The following is a 26,135-nucleotide window of genomic DNA, read 5'->3' as shown; positions in this document are numbered from 1 at the left end:
TTTTTCCTTGCAAGCCCCAATAGCACCCACATTTATTTGCGAGTTGGACTATGAAGCCTCTACTGATGACTTACGTTTGTCCACACACACTGACCAAAACAAGCTACAAGGGGCTTTGGTATCCAGTATTCTTACGCTGGAGCATGCTTCAAGGCATGTGATCACAAAAGCACTTAAGTTTACAGCAAATACAGGTTCTCAAATTGACTGAAAAACTGAAACATAACATTAAGCCTTATAAATATTTACCTAGTATGTGTGCTAGTTCTGCATCAATTGCTAAAAAAAAACAAAAAAACCCGCAACACATGCTAATGAACTGATCATGAAAAAGTGACGTAGTGAATAGTAAATCTGTTTGCTGAAAACAATTTTTTAATAAAACTACAGATTTGAATATAGATTTACATGTTGCAATGTATGGGCATATGAAACAGCAGAAACCAAGTCCCAAAGCTCGAAAATTCTTTATTAAATGCTTTATATCCTCAAATATACATACAACATTTTACGTGCCCATCACAGTTTAGGCCAGGAACATCTTGGCTCATAACTTTCCACAATTTCTCAGTCAGCACCTGCAACACCAAAAGAAACAAATAAACGCTTCCTTTTACAACCACACCGCAAACGTCAAGTGAATCTAAATTCACAATTGATGGTGTATTTTGTCCCATATATGGCTACATTAATATGTACACAAAAGTTAGTTTAGCCTGCTTTTGAACTATTCTAACTGCTTATTCTGAATTTTTTTTCTACGTGACACCAGAGATCCTTTGCTGATGCAGTCTTGTGTCTAAAACCTGCTTTAGTCCCTTCACACCAAACGGTATTTTTGACTTTTTTGAGAATTTGTACAAGGCCAAATAATGGCTTACACTAGTAGGATTAAAGTTCTGAGCTAGACTGCTTTGATATCTGATCTCGTTAACAAACTGCACTGCCTTTCCCAATAGCTAAGCAGGTGCTTACAGTGTATCCGACAGAACAGCTGTCACGCAATGGCCATCAGGACAACTGGGTCGGTTTATCAGTCAGGAATTATATGAGGGGGCACTAGGCTGAGCCCCGCTCATCGCACCACTGCTGCAAAAACAAAGTTGAAAAAGATTCTATTTCGGGGGTTGTAGGTGCCGAGGCCACTCTTGGGCTATGAAGCGTGACACAGTGCTAGGTTCAATTCACGTTAATCCTGACATTTGGCTATCTTAACTAGCACTGAAATCTCCACACACGGGCGTTTTCGATTATTTTTGCCTTCACTAAAAAAAAAAGGAAAAGAAAAAAGTCCTTGGGCTCAGCTGCACAATGCTTTAGGAACTGCGGCTGCTGCTCAGGCACAAGTTGGAGCCATTACTTGACTAGGCACAAATCCTCAAGAGTTGAAAACTGATTTCAGCGCAAAGCGGCAAAACAGCACTTTATTAAAAACAAGAGAAGTGGGAAAGACCTTATAACAACACGCGCTAAAGAACGACCGCTTTGAATAAACACAGTGTCACTTTGTAAATCGTCAATGCCTGGATAGCATATCCTCCATGCGCAAGTATACTTAGTTGCTCCTTTATACCAACAACGATGGCCAGAAGAAGTCAGGCTGCTGCCTTGCACGCCTTGTACTTGCTGCTTCGCCTTAATATTACCATAAGTTAGGAGCCATGTACCTTAAATACCCATCTGTTTGATGCTTTGAACGTGCCATGTAGGTGTTGTCGTGCAGTAATCCTCATTGGACGACGAGAACGAATGCAAATTAAATGACTCATGAGCGAAAAATGACGTTACCAAAGTTGATCAGTTCGCTACTCTGGCACCGCTTTACCATTGAGCCAATGCTGTGGACTTGTTTGTAAACAACCTGTAATTTCTCCGCGCCACGTAACATCATTGATAGTGGTTGCGGACTGAAGTAGCATAGAAAACCGGGCTAGTTGGTGCAGATTCATCTTCGCAGCGCACAAATAACGGGACAAAAAGGAGGATAACACTGGACAACCACTGAACCAAACTGAATTTTTATTGAAGAGACAAATATAAAGCCACGGAAGGTATAAAAAAAAGATAAAAACATGACACATGAACCCACTATAAGCAACTGTACAGACAAACGCTCTCAAGTACTGCTCTCTTCAAGATACGCCAATTCTGCATCTAAAAGTGCTAAAGACGAGCGCTAACACACGAGTCAGACATTTTTCGAATTTTATGTGCTTCCACTATACTTCCCTCACCTTTTGTTCATCGTGCGAGAACAGTACCGTTGTATCATGAAGGAAAAGCGTACAACCACAATCACTGCAATGGGTGGGAAGAGGGCCAGAAGGCACTCAGTGAACTAGCCAACATCAAAGCGACCACAATTGAAAGGAATGCAATAAACCACATTTAATCTACAAGGAACAAACTGTTTCTCATGTTTCACACCACAGCTGTTTGCTCGGCCCTTATTACTAATATTCTTTTCGATGGCGGGACAGCTGCAGTTTAACTTAATTTTGGCTGAAAACACCACATTGATGTTATATCTGCTCCCCACTACTTTCAAGCGGTGAGATACATCGTGCAGGTACGAGATTACAACTATCTTTTCCTTCACAACATCACAAGCAGGAGACAAGTTTTCTTCACCAAATCCAACAACTGAAGATGGGCCGACCCAAAGACTTCGTCACCGTAGCCAGCATTTTTGGGTTCAACAAACTGTTCACCAAAGCTAGACTCAATTAGATGAAAACAAGACTGAAAACAAAACCAGATGTCTGACCTGAGGCAGTTGACAACAATCCCATATTTTACAATCCTAGAACATGCTGATGAAGAGTTCAGTAAAGGCTTCTTCTTGAAGATCGTGGGCTATAGAGCCAACATACATGATTCTGCTCGAATTTTAACAACAGGTCCAAAAACTGGATTGTTCTTTGGTTTAGCGCCTTGGACATAAAGGTCAGCCTAAATGCGTGACGTTTGAATGCTTTTAAAATGTCCACCATTTTTCTTGTACGGTCATAGTTTCCACAAAGTACTAGGTAATCGTCAACATACCCGAAAGTTTTAATTGCCAAACCCTCCAAGTCACGTTCCAATACACGGTCAACATGAGCCAAGAAATTTCACTAACAAGGTGAGGAACTTTAGAACGTCTACAGATTCCAGATCTCTGCACATAGACACTGTCACACCATCCTACAATAGTTGATGCTAAGTAGAAACGCAGAAGCTCCAAAAAGGATTCCCCGGAAATCCCGCAACTTTGCATAAACTTAACCTTGCCGTTCTAGACGGTGACACATTCTTTCACAGAGACCAAAACTTGTTCATGCGGAAGGGAGTAGAAAAGGATTTCAGCGTCAATGCTGAAAGCAGAGCACCAGCCTGGATTACTGCGCGCACAGTAACCTCATTTGCGCGCTGTGAAGATGAAGAGGCTTGCGCAGCGTGCCCTATCCTGGTCCTCTTGCACTGCAACATCTGCTACCTCAAGCACGAAGCTGCGCAGTGGACGCCAGGTCGGCACAGAAATTTTGGCACTCGATGGAGCCCTCTGGCTGACTATGCCACTTAAGGTCGTCTCCCATCCCTGCGACCGCAGCACCTTCTGCGGCACTGACGTTGATGACTGGATAAGCACCTACGAGAGTGTGAGCGCTCATAACAGATGGGATGCAACCTTGGGGCTGGCCAACGTAATATTTTACCTCAAGGGCCCAGCCAGACTATTGTTGGTTTGAGACACACGAAGCAGACCTGACAAGCTGGGAAACCTGCAAATTGACATTACGTGAGCTGTTCGGAAAGCTTGTTGGCCACCAACTAGCCGCGAAGGAACTTTCTTCCCATGCCAAAACCTCGATGGAGTCATCCGTCGCCTATATTCAGGATGGTGTTGCTCTGTGTCACAAGATAGATGCTGACACGTCAGAAACTGGCAAAGTAGGCCATGTGCAGAAAGGAATTGCTGATGGCGCTTCAACCTGCTCGTTTATAACGACTGCACCAGCACAGACGACATCATTACAGAGTGCAGACCGTTTAAACATCTTGAAAAGGGCCTCGCATTCTCTGGAAAATGTTTCTTTGGTTATCAACGTAACTAGTTGATGCATTTCTTTTTGTCATTCCCCCCCACTGTAATGCCAAAAGGCGCTGTGGGTACCAAATAAAGAAAGAAAGAAACAAGCGAAAGCTCACTGTATTGCCCCACAGTTCACTCGACTGCCTAACACGGCTCCCACATCCTATTACGAGTATACCACTGCACTGGAATGTGCCCTTCTTTGTTCGACAACTTAATTAAAATAGTACGGCGTGAGCTGGAGGCTACGGCTACGGCTGCCCTACTAGCCCCGACCCGTGAATGAACGTCACCTTCCATCTCCCTAACCCATGCGATATACAGCAAGAGCTCGCAAGCCACACCATTCCACGCATTTGCTCTGTAGCTCACCCGAAAAACGCTTTCACTGTTCCTCGTGTCTTAACTGGTCCCCACCAATATGCCCCACGCCATTTTCAGACACAAAATTCCGAAGAGTGGAGTACTCCTGAAAACAAGCCAATATGCTTCCACTGCTGTCACAGTGGGCATGTAGCCCGCTACAGCTTTCGACATTGCCAGGCTAAGCCTTCGCCTCATCAGACGACTAATCAATGCAGCTCAAGGAGGTAATACTGCACCTGTGACCTGGACGACAGATCCTCTATTAACCAAGGAGTCTAAGCCCAATTTACTAGACGTTACTGTTGATGGTGTTGCAGCCCAGGCTCTCACTGACACAAATGCTCACATCTCTGTAATCAGTTTAACCCTTCGCTGGCATCATCGCAAAGTTCTGACGCCACCCATGCAAACATTTGTTCGAGTTGCCAATGAGAGCACACCTTCAATTGCCGGAATGCGTACCGCCTGAATATGGATTGCCGACCACGATAGTGTCGTTCTCTTCACCGTCCTTGAAAAATGCCCCCATGACATTATCTTCGGCGTCGATTTTTTCTCGAACCGCTCTCATTGACTGTTCTGCGGGACTTCTCTCTTTTGAATTTCCTCCTGCCAAAAATGCTCAAAAGCACCGTTCTCGTTCCACAGATTATGTCCATTTGCTGTCAAATGCTGTAACATACATGCCCCTTTGATCAAGCCCACCTGTTTCTCACAGTTATTTCTCACCAGATTGTTCGACAAGCCGAGCGGAAGCTACTACAAGCACGTATCCTTGAGTGCCGCCAGAAGCTACAAGCTTGGGAGAAGCAAACCTTCTTTGCACGCCGGCAACTTGAGAATCTTATTCCTGAGGACTTCCCAGATGTGCAGCTGCACGCAAACTTCACAGCTAGCATGGGAGAAGGCCGTCATAAAACGTCGCAAGAGAGGAAACTGCAAGCACTCCACCCGGACGTGCCACAATGCACCCAAGAGGTCATCAACGTATCTCCGTACACACCGAACGAAGAGGAGGCTAAGGTTTTGTCCTGTGGTTTGAATTTTAACACGGAAGCACCCCCGGAGCCAGGAAAGGTGATTTGTGCGGTCGAACGCACGGTCGGTCAGCTTCCGTCTGAAGTACGGCAAGAAGCCAGCACCCGTGCTATTGGTGTGCTCTCTGGTTTGCGAAGACATTGTGCAAGACTGCATTTATTGGTAGCGGAGAGGCAAGCCATCAGGAGCCTGCGGAATAACAGCAGTATCGCAATCCTTCCTGCTGACAAAGGCAATGCCACGGTCTTGCTAGATAGCAGTGACTACCACAAGAAGATGTTGGCCCTTCTCGAAGACCAGCAGACATACGCTCCTCTAGCCCGTGACCCAACTAGCAAGTTACAGTCCAAGCTTCAAGAACTGCTAACCAGGCTTTTCTTCAAGCTAGTCCCTCCGCACCACAAGGGCCTCTACGACAGGTTACTGTGCACGAACGGTTCAGCCCCGGCAATCTACGGTCTGCCTAAAATCCACAAGCCTGCCGTTCCTCTTCGGCCTATCATCGACTTCTCGAGGTCACCGCTCTACCGACTATCAGGCTACCTTCACCAAGTGTTGAGCCCTCTAGCCGGTAAGACGCCCACGCATGTTGGAAACTCGTCCTCTTTTGTTTCGAAGCTGAAGGACGTAACTCTAACTGAAGACGACGTCATGGTTTCGTTCGACGTCAAGTCTCTTTTCACTAGTGTCCCAGTGGATCTGGCAGTAGCCATGTGCGAAGAAGCACTAAACGCGGACATTAGTCTTCCCGATCGCACTCCCTTTGACGTCCCCGAGCTCTGTGAGTTGCTTATGTTTTGTCTGAGCAACACCTATTTTTCTTACGGGGGGAAGCCTCTATCAGCAGACCCATGGCACGGCGATGGGTGCGTCCATATCACTTACTACGGCCAATCTAGTTATGGAGGCTTTAGAGGGGAAGGTAGTGGCAACCTTCACACCGGCACCGAGGTTTTTTTGCCGCTATGTCGACGACTCTTTTTGTATTTTAAAAAAGAAGATGTCCCATGTCCTCTGGACAGCCTCAACGCCCAGAATGTGCATATACAGTTCACCGTGGAGTTCGAGCAAGGCAACATGCTTCCCTTTTTTGGATGTTGTTCGCCGCAATGCGGGCGCTCTCTCCTTCTCAGTGTACAGGAAGCCCACACACATGGGTCGTTACCTCAGCTTTGAATCTTGCCACCCTCGCGGCCACAAGACATCCATTGTGTCGTCCTTGATAAAGCGCACCGTATGCATCTGCTCAGATGACAGTGCACTGAAACGTGAATTAGGAACGATCCGCCGCGAACTAATCGCCAATGGCTACCCTAAGCGACTCATTTGCCAAACCAAGAATAAGATACTACAGCCAAGAATGGCCAACAACAGGACATTACGAGCACGCGCAGCCATCCCCTACATCCCAGGAATAGGCGAAGCACTGTCGCACGTCTTTTCAAAATACGACATGCGCATTGCCCATGTACCGACCAGCGAGCTCCGCGACGACTGAAAGAGCACCAACGTGATGTAAGAAATCATAATCACATGACGAATGCCATTGCCATTGCGGAGCACGCGCACAAACATTCCCACAAGATTGACTGGGAGAACACCGCAATTTTAGCTAAGGAAAAGAACACATCATCTTGGCGTCTGCTAGAGTCACTGTTTATCCAATCAACGCCAGCCACAATGAACCGGACGTATGGGACTTTGCCTCCCATCTACGCATGCTCTCTACGTCATGTGCTGCCTATATAATTGACGACGACGGCTTCTCTTACGTAGTGAACAAGGAACCCTTATGTGGTTCCGAAACGTCAATATATTTTTGTTCTTGGTTAGTGTTCGCTTTTCTTTTGCAAGTTATTATATGGTCTTCCCTATTACAGACGCGCTGCTTCTGTGAAACGTCACTCTGCCACACATCATCATTACTGTGGTAGAGAACCAAACCTGCCTTCCCTTTCAGTTTTTCAACTTCAGTTTCACACCTCAAGCCCTTCCCAAGGGGATTTCGCTTGCAATGCTGTGCCCTTTCTGCCATGAATGCTAGCACCCCTGCAGATTTACCTCCTGCAGTGCAGGCGTCCCATCAAGCACCATCAATCAAGGCAGTGGCTGCTTCAGACCTCCCACCGGATCATACCGCCGATCTCCCTCGTCTTCTGGATTCCTGCAAGGACATCTTCGACTTAGACAACCATCCACCAACCCAAACTTCTGCAGTCACCCATCATATCAACACCAACGATGCTTCACTAGTGTATAGGTGGCCCTATTGCGTATCACTTGCTGAACAACTCGTCATCCAAAAGGTAAAAAAAAAAATTGCTCAGTAAGGATACAGTCGAACCATCTTCCAGTCTGTGGGTGTCTCCAGTCGTGTTGGTCAGAGAAAAAGATGGGACGTAGTGCTTCTAGATGGATTATGCAAACTTTACTATTATGAAGGAAGGCCTTATACAGTGGGATCTCATTGATACAATTCTGCATAATACGTTTTTCTTTTCATTCCAAGCCAAAATCCCTTAGAAATAATGCATTTTCGTGCATTTGATACGATCACATTTTTGCTAAAAATTGGATGGCACGACCACGAAAGTGAACCTTGACCATTTTGAGAAACCTTACATTTATTCTTCGGTATACTAGCTCAAACCCCATGTCAACAACCCATGACCTGCATGGCAGCGCCGATTCTGCGACAAAAACACTGCTGCCGGCGTGGGCGCTCTGTTCAATGAGGATGATATGTGAGGCGAGGCACTGTGCCATCTAGTGAAACATATCATAATCACAGAGTTTCTCAGTTTGATCATAATCGAGGAAGAAGGTTCCAATGCTCTTGGCAGGCGGCGACTTCCCTCCCCACCTTCTCGCCATGCTCTGTGCTTCCCGCTCCGTTCTTTGTTCTTTTTCTGCGCTGTTCCTGTGTTCGGTGGTGTTGCTTATGAGGCTATTTTTGTTCTTGTTCTATTTGACTAGTCTTGTTCTCCTTAGGCTGCCTTGTTGCTGTGCGGGGTGTGCTCCCAGGCTTGTGGCAATGTCGAGGAAACGGAAGGCACTCAGTATAAAAAGAAAAATTGGAAATTGTACAGAAATTGGAAGAAAACCCGAAGAGGAAATGCGTGGATTTGGCACACAAGCTCGGTTTGCCAGTGTCAGCGCTCAACACTATTCCCGGTCAGCAAGAGGAACTTCAAAAGAATCTGCAAGTTTCCGGCCCTGATGCGAAACAAGCACAAGGTGCGAAGCATGACCAAATGGAAGACATCCTGCTCACATGGTGGGAGGAAGTTAGAGCGGCAGGATGAACGCCGATAGGTCAGTACTACGCGAAAAAGTTGACAACACTGCGCTCTCCTTGGGCATTGAGGACTCCAAAGCGTCTGGTGGCTGGCTTCACCAATTCAAGGCACAACGTGAAGTGTCATACAGAACAGCATCCGCCCAAGTGAAAAATACCAGCAGCTTTTTTTTTTTTATTTTTACATTTCCGGAGAATTTTCTCCCAGACTTCGAAAAGAAAGTGCAGCACAAATTTACCAGCTACTCCACTGTTGCTCAATAAAATTGAGTTGCTGACGGAGAATGCAGATTTTTCTCCTTTTTTTTAACAAACTCTTTGGATAATACGATTTTCACATAATGCTTTTTATTTCCTGGTTCCCCTGAAAAACGTATCAACGAGATTTCACTGTACATGATACAGACAAGATGTGGCTGGCAACTTGTAAAGGGAGGTAACTTCGTGCAACCAAAGCCTGATTAGTCATGCTAATTCCTCCTATATTTCAATAGGACGATGCTATGTGTACTACGTAGTGAAGTCCCATCGGAAATTGCTATACGCACTACCCATATAGCGCCATCTATGGGTGCTGTCAGAAACACTTTTTTTTATGTTTTTTAACGTACGTGGTCCCAAGAGTTCGGCCGGTCGACATTTCATTTCATTTCATTTCATTTTATTACCTTAAAGACCCCATTGAAGGGGTATTATATAAGGGGTGGGTACATACATGGAAACGTGAAAGCCATATTTTATTACAATGCAAGGTAATTTGTTACGGTGTTCAAAAAGGTTGAAGGACAGGTTGTGGCGGTGATTTCATTAGAAAGGCCGTTCCAGTCCGTTGCTGCACGAAAAAAGAATGAGGACGAAAATGCGACGGTGCGCGCACGCGGACGCGCAACTTGTTGCGGGTGACCGGTGCGATGGGAGATATGCGTGCCGGTGGGAGAATGTATGGTGGCCTGCCGAGTGAGCTGTAAAAAAACTTGTGAAAAAGGCAGACTAGAAATGCGGCGACGAGATGCAAGCAATGATAGGCCAGATTCTGTTTTCAGTGCCGATATGCTGACGTCGTAAGAGTACTTGGAGTGAATAAATCGTGTGGCTCGATTTTGAAGCGACTCGAGTTGATTCATGAGATATGCCTGATGTGGGTTCCAAATGGCGGATGCGTATTCTAATTTCGTCCTTACCAGAGATTGATAAGCTAGTAATTTGACATTGTTAGGGACGTGACGCAAATGGCGTTTTAAGAACCCGAGTGTTTTGTTAGCAGATGCAATGATGTGCGTAATGTGCGCTGCCCAAGTCAAATCGCTACAAAGGGTTACGCCAAGATATTTATAGGAAGGAACTTGTTCGAGGTTTGTGTCAGCAATTTGGTACTGGAATACAATAGGATTTCGACGGCGGTGGAAGGACACAGTTTTACATTTGTTAGGGTTTAGTTCCATTAGCCAAAGGTTACACCATTCTTGCGAGCTTCGCAAGTCAGTTTGAAGAGACGTGTTATCGGAAACGGTGTTTATTTTGCGATAAATAACGCAGTCGTCTGCAAACATGCGTATGTTAGAGGATACATGAATTGGTAGGTCATTAATGTAGATCAAGAACAGAAGTGGGCCTAGGACGGACCCTTGAGGGACACCTGAGTTTACCGGGTAGAGTTAGAGATTTCATTGTTGACGGAAACTGATTGCGAACGGTTAGTTAAGAATTCTTTAATCCATGCCAATATGGCGGCATTTAAATGTAACGCGGCAAGTTTTAGTAGTAGACGCTCATGAGGAACTTTGTCAAATGCTTTTGCGAAATCGATGAAGATGGCGTCAGTCTGGAGGTTAGAGTCGAGGTTAACATGCAGGTCGTGAACAAACATAGCTAGTTGCGTTTCATACGAAAACCCTTTCCTAAAGCCATGCTGCGCTGGATGAAAAAAATGGTTCGAATCAAGGAAGTCCATGATGTGTGTGTAGATGACATGCTCAAGGATTTTGCAGGGTACGCTGGTTAATGAAATGGGATGATAGTTTAATGGGGAGTGTTTGTTACCTGATTTGTGGACCAGGTAACCTGATTGTGGACCGTGGACCTGATTTGTGGACATGGCTGCTTTTCGTCGCTTTTGACCGATCCATGGATGGATCGATCCCACCAATCTTGTTGCGACAAATCACGGTAATAAAGCGCAAGTCTTGAGTCGTGGGCCGGGCTGATGTACACGATTCGCGCCAGGGCCGTCAAGCTGGCGTGGCAACTTTCCGATCGCGCCGTCAACACACCGCAGTGGTTCGAAGACGGCTTGCCCAATCCGAAGGTAGGTATTTCGGGCCTCGTTGGTTTGTCCCGTAACGCTTGCTTTACTGATGTTGAAGTAGGAGACCCGCACCGACCACCGAGCTTGTGTTTCCGTCACCAGCCTTTCCAGCCGATGCGTGAGCATGCATGCGTTGTCGCGTGGTTCCTTAACAGCCGGCCCGTGCAACTGAACGGTGCGAACGCGTATTGTATGCCTTCAGCGCGTTTCCCCTCGCCTTGTTAAATGTCGTTGCATGCATTGTTACAAGCGGGATGACGCATAAGGACAAGCACTTTTTTAATCAACAAGTGTGAAGCTATTAGTAATGATAGAGGGGGGGAGTCAGTGCTGATGCTTGGATCCGCTTCCTAGTGCCGCTTCTCAAGGCCAAAACATCGTTCGAAGTTGTAGTGAAAGTTGTGGAACAGACCATGAAGGCACCCGTGCCCTTTTTCTTATCGTTTCTCTTTGAATCAGTCTCGTATTTATGCATTGAGAACTAATTCGGCCAGCGGCACACTTTATTGGTTCCTTATGCATGGGCGTCAGCAGGATCGTATTTATGCATTGAGAACTAATTCGGCCAGCGGCACACTTTATTGGTTCCTTATGCATGGGCGTCAGCAGGATTTTATCTTGAGGGGGCCGGCAAATCCAGTTTCACGAAGGAAGAGGCAGAGGGCATGGGGGAAGGTGCAAGTGCTGGGGTAGCTGGGGGAGGGGGGGGGGGCAACACGTTCCCATTCTGCAGTAAGATTCTAATCTTGTACATTGCTATTTTGAATCAGAAGTGGTTTTCTTTGGGTGGCAATTACTTTTTCCTAAAAAAATGTAGTTCTTACTGTAAACAGCACCAGCTATAGGCAGCAAAAAAGGATATCAGTTCTAACTGCGGAGGAAAAAGGTTTACGTCAATTTATAAGGCTGTGTCAAAGACTACGACAGCTTCTGTATGTGGTGTGGTTCCAGTTGGGCTAACAAGTGATTTGCAAAAAAATTGGACACCGCTCTGCACCATCTGCCCCAATTTTCTGTAACTGGCAATAAAAACTGGCTGCTTCAAAATAATAATAAAGAAATTTCTTAGCCACATTTACATTCAGGCAAAAAGTATTGTGCAGCCATTTCATGTAATAAGAGTTGGAATAGGTTTTTCACGAAAGTTGGTTTCAAGAATTGAAATTGGGCCAGTAGAACAAAAAATAACACAAAATGAAGAAGGTCCTGGGTTTTGCCAGGTATATTTTTTGCTCTTTTTCTATCATGTATAGAAGGAACACAGCCGTACTGCTAATTATATTGCACCTTTGCTTATACAGGTCACCCAGAAAGGACAACACCAACTGAAGCTGAGGATATGGTGTAATAAAAAATTACTTTATATTGTAAAACAATGGCAGTGTTGATGTCTTCTTGAAAGTGTAAGAAACAACAGCCTTTCTTGGACCTTCTGCATGGAGAATTATTTTTGGATAACCTGAAAATAATGTGAAATAGTTAACTCGTTTCTTCTTGTCTTCTTTTTCTTGTAGGGTGGAGGGTGCTTCTATTTTTTTCAGGCTGTTTTGAGTTGACTGTTTTTCACGATTGGTTCAGTTATTTAAGCATTCTGGAGTAGATTCTCATTACAACTGAGCAGACGTCGCCTGACGTTTACCATGCTAAGCGTCACACGTGCACCCTGCATGCTCACCATGAGCACGGACGAGTTGCAGTGTATGAATGAAGGTAGCACAGAATTCTTTTATCAGCATGTAACCACCTAAGAGTCACATACTGGAGCAAAATCATGGGCATCTTATGTGCATAGAAATAATAGCAGTTGCCCTGCCAGTTGGAAAAACATACAATAACAACGCAGATGCTAATCAGTATAATTCCGTCTGCTTAGAAATGGCCTCTTTCCTGTGCTTTCTAGTTTATAAACGTGACATGACGCTTGGCTGCAGCAGCTCTGATAAACTAGAAAGTGTCAACAATGAAGAGATGGGCATTGCTTCCACATAATTTACAGAGATAATTTTTTTTTACCATTCGCGATGTGAAATTTCCTAGGCGAGTCTTTGGATCTTGGTAAGAAACTGTTACAATGCACAAAATAAAACGTGGTGGACAAATGGCACTGCTAGCAGTGACATTATGTACGTGAAAGAATGCAAGATCTTACATCTTGCATCTTCCTGTTTCCTTTTCCTGTGTCTGCATGTTGAAAGCGCCTTTATTTACCAAAAGAAGGCCGAGTGGGAGGAGGGGTGTGAAACTTTTAAAGGTCACATTGTAAAAGAATGTGTCCTAAGCGTTTCTTAAACACTATGGATGAGCTGCTTTACATCAGAAGCGTTTCTTACTATCACATTTAGCCCCGGTGAGTTTCTTGCACAGCTTAACCGCCATGCGGAAAAGCCAACTTTAACAGCTCGAGGCAAGGTGTACAAACACATATGAGCACAGGTGCATGTTCTTCCGTTTGTACTCAGGAGTTCCTGTAGAACATGCTTTAGTTAACTGCTGCGTAGTCAATCAAAACTGGTGTTTTGTGCGCCGCCGAAACCACAACGCGCTAAGAGGCACGGGGCAGCGTTGTAGACACGTATCTCACTCAGGGATCTTTAGTGTTGATCGAAACATCGGGTACACGCAGTAATTTTTCGCCTTCATCGTAAATTCAACGCAGCCTTGGCTGCCGGGAATCGAACCCGAGACATTGTACCCCCTGCAGCCATGAGAGACCATGCGAGATCTGAGCAATCTGGCGCCTGATAAATCTTATTAAGGCGAATAAAGCCGCCGTGGGATATTATTTAGAGAGTTTGCAATACCCAGGAATGAACAGCTTCGGGCTACACATACTTGCTTACACAAAACTCTAAAATAAAATAAACAAAAAATGACGCGGCCGGCCCGACCCAACATACGATATGTTGATCAACACCGTATTAACCGTATGTTGTGCACTGGCTGCCCGCGTAATTTCTATTCCTGCCTCGATTAAAAGCTCAAACGCGTCGTAAACGTCCCTGTGGGCAGCCATAATCTATTTCGCGCCCATGACTGCAGCAGACTGCAGCGCAAACTTTGCCGTGACCGAAAAGGTACAGTCGCGTGCGATATGAAGGTAATCGCGCGAGCGTCGACCGACCACGACGATAACGCCCCCACGCGGCTTGTTTTACTGTGCCTGGTTCCTGGCTTACGCATTCTTCTCTCCCTCGGTCGCTGTTTATTCCAGCAGCCATCACCCCAGCAGCAAAATCAATAACCCCTTCCTCTTTTTTTTATCGCGCACGCAGCGATGACGTCGCACTCGTGGTATTATACAGCAGTTGTCCAAAGGGTGCGCAGAAACGCATTCTCGGGAAATACTGGACATCTATAACAATGGGTGATATTGTTGCTCACGATAACCAAGAAGAAAACGCACATGTGATTGCAACCACACAAGATCACCACAAAGCGGAAAGGGTGGTTTACTAGCCGCGGGAGTGATCACTGCTTGATGGAACAGCGACCGAGAGAGAGGAGAATGCATAAACTGGGTCCCAGTCGCTCCGAAAAAGGCCGCGCGGGGGCGTTATCGCCTTTATCGGTCGAAGCTCGCGCGATTACCTTCAAATCGCACGCGACTGTACGTTGCCGTTCGTACGGAGGTCGCGTCAGCCCGCCACCAAGCAAGCTCGGGAGTGTTTCTTACAGCTCCTCATAGATGGCGCTATATGGGTAGTGCGTATAGCAATTTCCGGTGGGACTTCACTACGTAGTACATATAGCATTGTCCATTTCAATATGGTCTAACAACAGCTACACCACTTCGGCAGAGCCAGTGGGGAACATTTCAACACTACTGTCACTGTGTACTGCAGAACGAACATCCATCCCGCATTTAAAAACCCTGCATACGAAGCGGCATCGCGCAAAGTTGTTCTATGACCACTGAATGTCCTCGCTGAATGTCAAGGAAGCGTCCTCACCGACGCGCTTTGGCGTCGTCTATCAGCGGATTCGTATGTATACAAGCTTTTACAGCAAGAACGGTAAATATATTACTACGCCCTTCATGCACAAGTCAGCAAAATGCGATTACTTCGCCGCGTTCGCACTATTGATCCGCACAGTAGAGAACACAGTCGTAGCATACTAGCAGGAATGAACGCATCGTACGGCTTCTTCCGCGTTTCGTCACCCCGTGACTACAGTTTACATCAACACCAATTTATAAGGCACGCCCTTAAAGAGCTTACACTCTAAAAAGCGCTACAACCTTTCTGGTAACCTTGAGTGAATGTAAAAGCGTAGCCACCGCGCACATCACGTCGTAGCTAGCGCCGACTTCAATGCGAACGCGGTCGTCGACGCGGCTACGTGAACGTACCGCTGACAGCCTCAAGGAAAGTGTATTTGGGGGCTCTAGAACAACGTATTTAAGTTTAGCCCATGTTTGCGAATAACAAATGATTCCTTGAGTGCTTTACTTACATTGTCATTCAGAATGTGCCTAGCCAGTTATGTCCAACATACGGAGAGCGCACGGCGTTTGCAGTACACGGACAGGTATATAATTACCCGTCCCTCTTGATACCAGCCCTTAAAAAATATCTTACCTTTCGTTTATGACGCAAAATGATGCCGAGGAGAAAGCAGCAGGTTTCGTTATCTACAAAAAATCGATGCTGGCTTGCGCTTTGAAACTCGTACGCAACAGGCAAGTGGCTTCGGCTTGACGTGGCTTGGCCAGTGTTGCTTTTGCCTTGTGCAAACTTATTTCAACTAAAAAACTCTGTCACACAACCGGCTAAATACAGCCGCTCGTGATCTGTTATTTGCGGAGGTAACAGAGTATAAAAGTTGTGCAACAGAGGAGTTTAGTCGATTTAATTTTGCGGAAGGCAAAAGCAACACTGGTCAAGCCACGTCAAGCCGAAGCCACTTCCCTGTTGTGTACGAGTTTCAAAGCGCAAGCCAGCATCGATTTCTTGTAGATAACGAAACCTGCTGCTTCCTCCTCTGCATCTTTTTGCGTCATAAACGAAAGGTAAGATATTTTTTAAGGGCTGGTATCAAGAGGGACGGGTAATTATATACCTGTCCGTGTACTGCAAACGCCGTGCGCTCTCCGTATGTTGGACATAACTGGCTAGGCACATTCTGAATGACAATGTAAGTAAAGCACTCAAGGAATCATTTGTTATTCGCAAACATGGGCTAAACTTAAATACGTTGTTCTAGAGCCCCCAAATACACTTTCCTTGAGGCTGTCAGCGGTACGTTCACGTAGCCGCGTCGACGACCGCGTTCGCATTGAAGTCGGCGCTAGCTACGACGTGATGTGCGCGGTGGCTACGCTTTTACATTCACTCAAGGTTACCAGAAAGGTTGTAGCGCTTTTTAGAGTGTAAGCTCTTTAAGGGCGTGTGTTATAAATTGGTGTTGATGTAAACTGTAGTCACGGGGTGACGAAACGCGGAAGAAGCCGTACGATGCGTTCATTCCTGCTAGTATGCTACGACTGTGTTCTCTACTGTGCGGATCAATAGTGCGAACGCGGCGAAGTAATCGCATTTTGCCGACTTGTGCATGAAGGGCGTAGTAATATATTTACTGTTCTTGCTGTAAAAGCTTGTATACATACGAATCCGCTGATAGACGACGCCAAAGCGCGTCGGTGAGGACGCTTCCTTGACATTCAGCGAGGACATTCAGTGGCCATAGAACAACTTTGCGCGATGCCGCTTCGTATGCAGGGTTTTTAAATGCGGGATGGATGTTCGTTCTGCAGTACACAGTGACAGTAGTGTTGAAATGTTCCCCACTGGCTCTGCCGAAGTGGTGTAGCTGGTGTTTAACCATATTGAAATATAGGAGGAATTAGCATGACTAATCAGGCTTTGGTTGCACGAAGTTACCTCCCTTTACAAGTTGCCAGCCACATCTTGTCTGTATCATGTACAGTGAAATCTCGTTGAAACGTTTTTCATGGGAACCGGGAAATAAAAAGCATTATGTGAAAATCGTATTATCCAAAGAGTTGTTAAAAAAAAGAGAAAAAATCTGCATTCTCCGTCAGCAACTCAATTTTATTGAGCAACAGTGGAGTAGCGGGTAAATTTGTGCTGCACTTTCTTTTCGAAGTCTGGGAGAAAATTCTCTGGAAATGTAAAAATAAAAAAAAAAAAAGCTGCTGGTATTTTTCACTTGGGCGGATGCTGTTCTGTATGACACTTCACGTTGTGCCTTGAATTGGTGAAGCCAGCCACCAGACGCTTTGGAGTCCTCAATGCCCAAGGAGAGCGCAGTGTTGTCAACTTTTTCGCGTAGTACTGACCTATCGGCGTTCATCCTGCCGCTCTAACTTCCTCCCACCATGTGAGCAGGATGTCTTCCATTTGGTCATGCTTCGCACCTTGTGCTTCTTTCGCATCAGGGCCGGAAACTTGCAGATTCTTTTGAAGTTCCTCTTGCTGACAAGGAATAGTGTTGAGCGTTGACACTGGCAAACCGAGCTTGTGTGCCAAATCCACGCATTTCCCCTTCGGGTCTTCTTCTAATTTCTGTGCAATTTCCACTTTTTCTTTTTATACTGAGTGCCTTCCGTTTCCTCGACATTGCCACAAGCCTGGCAGCGCACCCCGCACAGCAACAAGGCAGCCTAAGGAGAACAAGACTGGTCAAATAGAACAAGAACAAAAATAGCCTCATAAGCAACACCACCGAACACAGGAACAGCGCAGAAAGAGAACAAAGAACGGAGCGGGAAGCACAGAGCATGGCGAGAAGGTGGGGAGGGAAGTCGCCGCCTGCCAAGAGCATTGGAACCTTCTTCCTCGATTGTGATCAAACTGAGAAACTCTGTGATTATGATATGTTTCACTAGATGGCACAGTGCCTCGCCTCACATATCATCCTCATTGAACAGAGCGCCCACGCCGGCAGCAGTGTTTTTGTCGCAGAACCGGCGCTGCCATGCAGGTCATGGGTTGTTAACATGGGGTTTGAGCTAGTATACCGAAGAATAAATGTAAGGTTTCTAAAAATGGTCAAGGTTCACTTTCGTGGTCGTGCCATCCAATTTTTAGCAAAAATGTGATCGTATCAAATGCATGAAAATGCATTATTTCTAAGGGATTTTGGCTTGGAATGAAAAGAAAAACGTATTATGCAGAATTGTATCAATGAAATCCCACTGTATAAGGCCTTCCTTCATAATAGTTAAGTTTGCATAATCCATCTAGAAGCACTACGTCCCATCTTTTTCTCTGACCAACACGACTGAAGACACCCACAGACTGGAAGATGGTTCGACTGTATCCTTACTGAGCAATTTTTTTTTTACCTTTTGGATGACGAGTTGTTCAGCAAGTGATACGCAATAGGGCCACCTGTACACTAGCGAAGCATCGTTGGTGTTGATATGATGGGTGACTGCAGAAGTTTGGGTTGGTGGATGGTTGTCTAAGTCGAAGATGTCCTTGCAGGAATCCAGAAGATGAGGGAGATCGGCGGTATGATCCGGTGGGAGGTCTGAAGCAGCCACTGCCTTCATTGATGGTGCTTGATGGGACGCCTGCACTGCAGGAGGTAAATGTGCAGGGGTGCTAGCATTCATGGCAGAAAGGGCACAGCATTGCAAGCGAAATCCCCTTGGGAAGGACTTGAGGTGTGAAACTGAAGTTGAAAAACTGAAAGGGAAGGCAGGTTTGGTTCTCTACCACAGTAATGATGATGTGTGGCAGAGTGACGTTTCACAGAAGCAGTGTGTCTGTAATAGGGAAGACCATATAATAAGTTTCGGAACCACATACGGGTCCCTTGTTCACTACGTAAGACAAGCCGTCGTCGTCAATTATATAGGCAGCACATGACGTAGAGAGCATGCGTAGATGGGAGGCAAAGTCCCATCCGTCCGGTTCATTGCGACTGGCGTTGATTGGATAAAAAGTGACTCTAGCAGACGCCAAGATGATGTGTTCTTTTCCTTAGCTAAAATTGCGGTGTTCTCCCAGTCAATCTTGTGGGAATGTTTGTGCGCGTGCTCCGCAATGGCAATGGCATTCGTCATGTGATTATGATTTCTTACATCACGTTGGTGCTCTTTCAGTCGTCGCGGAGCTCGCTGGTCGGTACATGGGCAATGCGCATGTCGTATTTTTAAAAGACGTGCGACAATGCTTCGCTTATTCCTGGGATGTAGGGGATGGCTGCGCGTGCTCGTAATGTCCTGTTGTTGGCCATTCTTGGCGGTAGTACCTTATTCTTGGTTCGGCAAATAAGTCGCTTAGGATTGGCGATTAGTTCGCGGCGAATCGTTCCTAATTCACGTTTCAGGGCACTGTCATCTGAGCAGATGCGTACGGCGCGCTTTATCAAGGACGACACAACGGATGTCTTGTGGCCGAGAGGGTGGCAAGATTCAAAACTGGGGTAACGACCCGTGTGTGTGGGCTTCCTGTACACTGAGAAGGAGAGAGCGCCCGCATTGCGGCGAACAAGAACATCCAAAAAAGGGAAGCATGTTGTCTTGCTCGAACTCCACGGTGAACTGTATATGCACATTCTGGGCGTTGAGGCTGTCCAGAAGACATGGGACATCTTGCTTTTTTAAAATACAAACACAGTCGTCAACGTAGCGGCAGAAAAACCTCAGTGTGAAGGTTGCCAATACGTTCCCCTCTAAAGCCTCCATAACTAGATTGGCCGTAGTAACTGATATGGACGCACCCATCGCCGTGCCATGGGTCTGCTGATAAGGGCTTCCCCCGTAAGAAAAATAGGTGTTGCTCAGACAAAACATAAGCAACTCACAGAGCTCGGGGACGTCAAAGGGAGTGCGATCGGGAAGACTAATGTCCGCGTTTAGTGCTTCTTCGCACATGGCTACTGCCAGATCCACTGGGACACTAGTGAAAAGAGACTTGACGTCGAACGAAACCATGACGTCGTCTTCAGTTAGAGTTACGTCCTTCAGCTTCGAAACAAAAGAGGACGAGTTTCCAACATGCGTGGGCGTCTTACCGGCTAGAGGGCTCAACACTTGGTGAAGGTAGCCTGATAGTCGGTAGAGCGGTGACCTCGAGAAGTCGATGATAGGCCGAAGAGGAACGGCAGGCTTGTGGATTTTAGGCAGACCGTAGATTGCCGGGGCTGAACCGTTCGTGCACAGTAACCTGTAGTAGAGGCCCTTGTGGTGCGGAGGGACTAGCTTGAAAAGCCTGGTTAGCAGTTCTTGAAGCTTGGACTGTAACCTGCTAGTTGGGTCACGGGCTAGAGGAGCGTATGTCTGCTGGTCTTCGAGAAGGGCCAACATCTTCTTGTGGTAGTCACTGCTATCTAGCAAGACCGTGGCATTGCCTTTGTCAGCAGGAAGGATTGCGATACTGCTGTTATTCCGCAGGCTCCTGATGGCTTGCCTCTCCGCTACCAATAAATGCAGTCTTGCACAATGTCTTCGCAAACCAGAGAGCACACCAATAGCACGGGTGCTGGCTTCTTGCCGTACTTCAGAGGGAAGCTGACCGACCGCGCGTTCGACCGCACAAATCACCTTTCCTGGCTCCGGGGGTGCTTCCGTGTTAAAATTCACACCACGGGACAAAACCTTAGCCTCCTCTTCGTCCGGTGTGTACGGAGATAGGTTGATGACCTCTTGGGTGCATTGTGGCACATCTGGCTGGAGTGCTTGCAGTTTCCTCTCTTGCGACGTTCTATGACGACCTTCTCCCATGCTAGCTGTGCAGTTTGCGTGCAGCTGCACATCTGGGAAGTCCTCAGGAATAAGATTCTCAAGTTGCCGGCGTGCAAAGAAGGTTTGCTTCTCCAAAGCTCGTAGCTTCTGGCGGCACTCAAGGATACGTGCTTGTAGTAGCTTCCGCTCGGCTTGTCGAACAATCTGGTGAGAAATAACTGTGAGAAACGGGTGGGCTTGATCACAGGGGCATGTATGTTACAGCATTTGACAGCAAATGGACATAATCTGTGGAACGAGAACGGTGCTTTTGAGCATTTTTGGCAGAAGGAAATTCAAAAGAGAGAAGTCCCGCAGAACAGTCACTGAGAGCGGTTCGAGAAAAAATCGACGCCGAGGATAATGTCATGGGGGCATTTTTCAAGGACGGTGAAGAGAGCAACACTATCGTGGTCGGCAATCCATATTCAGGCGGTACGCATTCCGGCAATTGAAGGTGTGCTCTTAATGGCAACTCGAACAAATGTTTGCATGGGTAGCGTCAGAACTATGCGAAGATGCCAGCGAAGGGTTAAGCTGATTACAGAGATGTGAGCATTTGTGTCAGTGAGAGCCTGGGCTGCAACACCATCAACAGTAACGTCTAGTAAACTGGGCTTAGACTCCTTGGTTAATAGAGGATCTGTCGTCCAGGTCACAGGTGCAGTATTACCTCCTTGAGCTGCATTGATTAGTCGTCTGATGAGGCGAAGGCTTAGCCTGGCAATGTCGAAAGCTGTAGCGGGTCACATGCCCACTGTGACACCAGTGGAAGCATATTGGCATGTTTTCAGGAGTACTCCACTCTTCGGAATTTTGTGTCTGAAAATGGCGTGGGGCATATTGGTGGGGACCAGTTAAGACACGAGGAACAGTGAAAGCGTTTTTCGGGTGAGCTACAGAGCAAATGCGTGGAATGGTGTGGCTTGCGAGCTCTTGCTGTATATCGCATGGATTAGGGAGATAGAAGGTGACGTTCATTCACGGGTCGGGGCTAGTAGGGCAGCCGTAGCCTCCAGCTCATGGCGTACTATTTTCATTAAGTCGTCGAACAAAGAAGGGCACATTCAAGTGGAGTGGTATTCTCGTAATAGGATGTGGGACCCGCGTTAGGCAGTCGAGTGAACTGTGGGGCAATACAGTGAGCTTTCGCTTGTTTCTTTCTTACTTTATTTGGTACCCACAGCGCCTGTTGGCATTACAGTGGGGGGGAATGACAAAAAGAAATGCATCAACTAGTTACGTTAATAACCAAAGAAACATTTTCCAGAGAATGCGAGGCCCTTTTCAAGATGTTTAAACGGTCTGCACTCTGTAATGATGTCGTCTGTGCTGGTGCAGTCCTTATAAACGAGCAGGTTGAAGCGCCATCAGCAATTCCTTTCTGCGCATGGCCTACTTTGCCAGTTTCTGACGTGTCGGCATCTATCTTGTGACACAGAGCAACACCATCCTGAATATAGGCGACGGATGACTCCATCGAGGTTTTGGCATGGGAAGAAAGTTCCTTCGCGGCTAGTTGGTGGCCAACAAGCTTTCCGAACAGCTCACGTAATGTCAATTTGCAGGTTTCCCAGCTTGTTAGGTCTGCTTCGTGTCTCTCAAACCAACAATAGTCTGGCTGGGCCCTTGAGGTAAAATATTATGTTGGCCAGCCCCAAGGTTGCATCCCATCTGTTATGAGCGCTCGCACTCTCGTAGGTGCTTATCCAGTCATCAACGTCAGTGCCGCAGAAGGTGCTGCGGTCGCAGGAATGGGAGACGACCATAAGTGGCATAGTCGGCCAGAGGGCTCCATCGAGTGCCAAAATTTCTGTGCCGACCTGGCGTCCACTGCGCAGCTCCGTGTTTGAGGTAGCAGATGTTGCAATGCAAGAGGACCAGGATAGGGCACGCTGCGCAAGCCTCTTCATCTTCACAGCACACAAATGAGGTTACTGTGCGTGCAGTAATCCAGGCTGGTGCTCTGCTTTCAGCATTGACGCTGGAAACCTTTTCTACTCCCTTCCGCATGAACAAGTTTTGGTCTCTGTGAAAGAGTGTATCACCGTCTACAACGGCGAGGTTAAGTTTATGCAAAGTTGCGGGATTTCTGTGGAATCCTTTTTGGAGCTTCTGCGTTTCTACTTAGCATCAACTATTGTAGGATGGTGTGACAGAGTCTTTGTGCAGAGATCTGGAATCTGTAGACGTTCTAAAGTTCTTCACCTTGTTAGTGACATTTTCTTGGCTCATGTTGACCGTGTATTGGAACGTGACTTGGAGGGTTTGGCAATTAGAATTTTCATGTATGTTGACGATTACCTAGTACTTTGTGGAAACTATGATCCTACAAGAAAAATGGTAGACATTTTAAAAGCATTCAAACGTCACACATTTAGGCTGACCTTCATGTCCAAGGCGCTGAACGAAAGAACAATCCAGTTTTTGGACCTGTTGTTAAAATTCAAAGAGAATCATGTATGTTGGCTCTATAGTCGCGATCGAAGAAGCCTTTACTGAACTCTTCATCAGCACGTTCTAGGATTGCAAAATATGGGATTGTTGTCAACTGCCTCAGGTCAGCCATCTGGTTTTGTTTTCAGTCTTGTTTTCACCTAATTGAGTCTAGCTTTGGTGAACAGTTAGTTGGACCCCAAAATGCTGGCTACGGTGACGGAGTCATTGGGTCGGCCTGTCTTCAGTTGTTGGATTTGGTGAAGAAAACTTGTCTCCTGCTTGTGATGTTGTGAAGGAAAAGATAGTTGTAATCTCGTACCTGCACGATGTATCTCACCGCTTGAAAGTAGTGGGGAGCAGATATAACATCAATGTGGTGTTTTCAGCCAAAATTAAGTTAAATTGCAGCTGTCCCGCCATCGAAAAGAATATTAGTAATAAGGGCCGAGCAAACAGCTGTGGTGTGAAACATGAGAAACAGTTTGTTCCTTGTAGATTAAATGTGGTTTATTGCATTCCTTTCAATTGTGGTCGCTTTGATGTTGGCTAGTTCACTGAGTGCCTTCTGGCCCTCTTCCCACCCATTGCAAAGATTGTGGTTGTACGCTTTACCTTCATGATATAACGGTATTGTTCTCGCACGATGAACAAAAGGTGAGGGAAGTATAGTGGAAGCACATAAAATTCGAAAAATGTCTGACTCGTGTGTTAGCGCTCGTCTTTAGCACTTTTAGGTGCAGAATTGGCGTATCTTGAAGAGAGCAGTACTTGAGAGCGTTTGTCTGTACAGTTGCTTATAGTGGGTTTATGTGTCATGTTTTTATCTTTTTTTTATACCTTCGATGGCTTTATATTTGTCTCTTCAATAAAAATTCGGTTTTGACCGTCAGTGGTTGTCCAGTGTTATCCTCCTTTTTGTCCCGTTATTTGTGCGCTGCGAAGATTGATCTACACCAACTAGCCCGGTTTTCTACGCTACTTCAGTCCGCAACCACTATCAATGATGTTACGGTTGTTTACAATTTACAATGTTGTTACAAATTATCAATGATGTTACGGTTGTTTACAAAATTACAGGTTGTTTATAAACAAGTCCACAGCATTGGCTCAATGGTAAAGCGGTGCCAGAGTAGCGAACTGATCAACTTGGGTAACGTCATTTTTCGCTCGCGAGTCATTTAATTTGCATTCGTTCTCGTCGTCCAATGAGCATTACTGCACGGCAACACCTACATGGCACGTTCAAAGCATCAAACAGATGGGTGTTTCAGATACTTGGCTCCTAACTTATGGTAATATTAAGGCGAAGCAGCAAGTGCAAGGCAGCAGCCTGACTTCTTCTGGCCATCGTTGTCGGTCTAAAGGAGCAACTAAGTATACTTGTGCATGGAGGATATGCTATCCAGGCATTGACGATTTACAAAGTGACACTGTGTTTATTCAAACAGGTCGTTCTTTAGCGCGTGTTGTTATAAGGTCTTTCCCACTTCTCTTGTTTTTAATAAAGTGCTGTTTTGGCGCGTTGCGCTGAAATCAGTTTTCAACTCTTGAGGATTTGTGCCTAGTCAAGTAATGGCTCCAAGTTGTGCCTGAGCAGCAGCCGCAGTTCCTAAAGCATTGTGCAGCTGAGCCCAAGGACTGCTTTCTTTTCCTTTTTTTTTTAGTGAAGGCAAAAAAAATCGAAAACGCCCGTGTGTGGAGATTTCAGTGCGAGTTAAGATAGCCAAATGTCAGGATTAACGTGAATCGAACCTAGCACTGTGTCACGCTTCATAGCCCAAGAGTGGCCTCGGCACCTACAACCCCCGAAGTAGAATCTTTTTCAACTTTGTTTTTGCAGCAGTGGTGCGATGAGCGGGGCTCAGCCTAGTGCCCCCTCATATAATTCCTGACTGATAAACCGACCCAGTTGTCCTGATGGCCATTGCGTGACAGCTGTTCTGTCGGATACACTGTAAGCACCTGCTTAGCTATTGGGAAAGGCAGTGCAGTTTGTTAACGAGATCAGATATCAAAGCAGTCTAGCTCAGAACTTTAATCCTACTAGTGTAAGCCATTATTTGGCCTTGTACAAATTCTCAAAAAAGTCAAAAATACCGTTTGGTGTGAAGGGACTAAAGCAGGTTTTAGACACAAGACTGCATCAGCAACGGATCTCTGGTGTCACGTAGAAACAAAATTCAGAATAAGCAGTTAGAATAGTTCAAAAGCAGGCTAAACTAACTTTTGTGTACATATTAATGTAGCCATATATGGGACAAAATACACCATCAATTGTGAATTTAGATTCACTTGACGTTTGCGGTGTGGTTGTAAAAGGAAGCGTTTATTTGTTTCTTTTGGTGTTGCAGGTGCTGACTGAGAAATTGTGGAAAGTTATGAGCCAAGATGTTCCTGGCCTAAACTGTGATGGGCACGTAAAATGTTGTATGTATATTTGAGTATATAAAGCATTTAATAAAGAATTTTCGAGCTTTGGGACTTGGTTTCTGCTGTTTCATATGCCCATACATTGCAACATGTAAATCTATATTCAAATCTGTAGTTTTATTAAAAAATTGTTTTCAGCAAACAGATTTACTATTCACTACGTCACTTTTTCATGATCAGTTCATTAGCATGTGTTGCGGGTTTTTTTGTTTTTTTTTAGCAATTGATGCAGAACTAGCACACATACTAGGTAAATATTTATAGGCTGCGTCTGCTGCATAAGGCTTAATGTTATGTTTCAGTTTTTCAGTCAATTTGAGAACCTGTATTTGCTGTAAACTTAAGTGCTTTTGTGATCACATGCCATGAAGCATGCTCCAGCGTAAGAATACTGGATAGCAAAGCCCCTTGTAGCTTGTTTTGGTCAGTGTGTGTGGACAAACGTAAGTCATCAGTAGAGGCTTCATAGTCCAACTCGCAAATAAAT

At 45.9% G+C, this 26,135-nt stretch overlaps 2 long non-coding RNA genes across 2 annotated transcripts; one reads left to right on the top strand and one right to left on the bottom strand.

The window, feature by feature from the left end:
* Positions 1-448: 448 nt before the first annotated feature.
* Positions 449-15,773, bottom strand: LOC144175592 (uncharacterized). The gene is made up of 3 exons (XR_013323660.1): positions 15,663-15,773; positions 7,541-7,643; positions 449-578 (listed from the first exon to the last, which is right to left on the bottom strand). It is a non-coding gene; the product is annotated as an uncharacterized LOC144175592 (long non-coding RNA).
* A 210-nt stretch (positions 15,774-15,983) lies between these two features.
* Positions 15,984-25,698, top strand: LOC144163395 (uncharacterized). The gene is made up of 3 exons (XR_013320908.1): positions 15,984-16,093; positions 18,534-18,636; positions 25,570-25,698. It is a non-coding gene; the product is annotated as an uncharacterized LOC144163395 (long non-coding RNA).
* Positions 25,699-26,135: the final 437 nt, after the last annotated feature.

The sequence above is a fragment of the Haemaphysalis longicornis genome, unplaced genomic scaffold (genome assembly GCF_048455015.1).
Source record: "Haemaphysalis longicornis isolate Haplotype H1 unplaced genomic scaffold, Haemaphysalis longicornis Haplotype H1 scaffold_1, whole genome shotgun sequence".
NCBI lineage: Eukaryota > Metazoa > Arthropoda > Arachnida > Ixodida > Ixodidae > Haemaphysalis > Haemaphysalis longicornis.
Note: the sequence above shows the minus strand (reverse complement) of the source record. Positions and strands in the feature narration are given on the sequence as shown.